This window comes from Mesitornis unicolor, unplaced genomic scaffold (assembly GCF_000695765.1).
Source record: "Mesitornis unicolor isolate BGI_N332 unplaced genomic scaffold, ASM69576v1 scaffold5137, whole genome shotgun sequence".
NCBI lineage: Eukaryota > Metazoa > Chordata > Aves > Mesitornithiformes > Mesitornithidae > Mesitornis > Mesitornis unicolor.
Window position 1 is genome coordinate 1,154 of NW_010194204.1, and position 592 is coordinate 1,745.

Genomic DNA, 592 nt, shown 5'->3' on the forward strand with positions numbered 1-592 from the left:
CGGAGACGCCAAAACCCCCCCGCCGGGGGTCCCGGTCGCAGAAGTCCAGGCTGGCCAACAGGTAGACCAGGTCATGAGCCGTGTAGGCCTTGAAGTGAGAGCTTTTGGGCACCAGGAGCTTGCGGGAACCGACCCTCTTGGGGTGAACCTCCGTCGCCCCCTCCAACTTTTCCTTGAGGACGTTGCCCACCTTGCGGAAAGGAGGCATGACCTTCCAGCATGAGCGCACCTCGCAGGAGCCCAACACACCGTGGCGCTTGCACTCCAGCTTCATGTGGGCCAGGAGAGCCTGGGGAGCGGGAGGCAGCTGATAGGGCCGGAACACTCTGTCCTGTGCCTCCTATGCCTGTGGGTCCCCCAACAGCTGCTGTACTCCCCAAGACCTCCCATGGGGTTGGAGGCCAGGGCCGGGGAGGGGAGAAAAAAGGGGAAGTGAATTTTTTTTCACCCTAGCCAATATGAAACAGAAGGAGATCCTCTTTGTGGAAAATAGGCTGGCTTAGCTCTGCAAGAGAAATCTGTGAGGCAGGGGAAGAGACAGGGATCTGCTCTGACTCATGGGCCCAGAGCCAGAGGATGCTCGAGGGACCAG

General features: G+C 60.0%; 1 pseudogene; it reads right to left on the reverse strand.

The window, feature by feature from the left end:
- Positions 1–289, reverse strand: part of LOC104543171 — a 458-nt pseudogene extending 169 nt beyond the window's left edge.
- Positions 290–592: the final 303 nt, after the last annotated feature.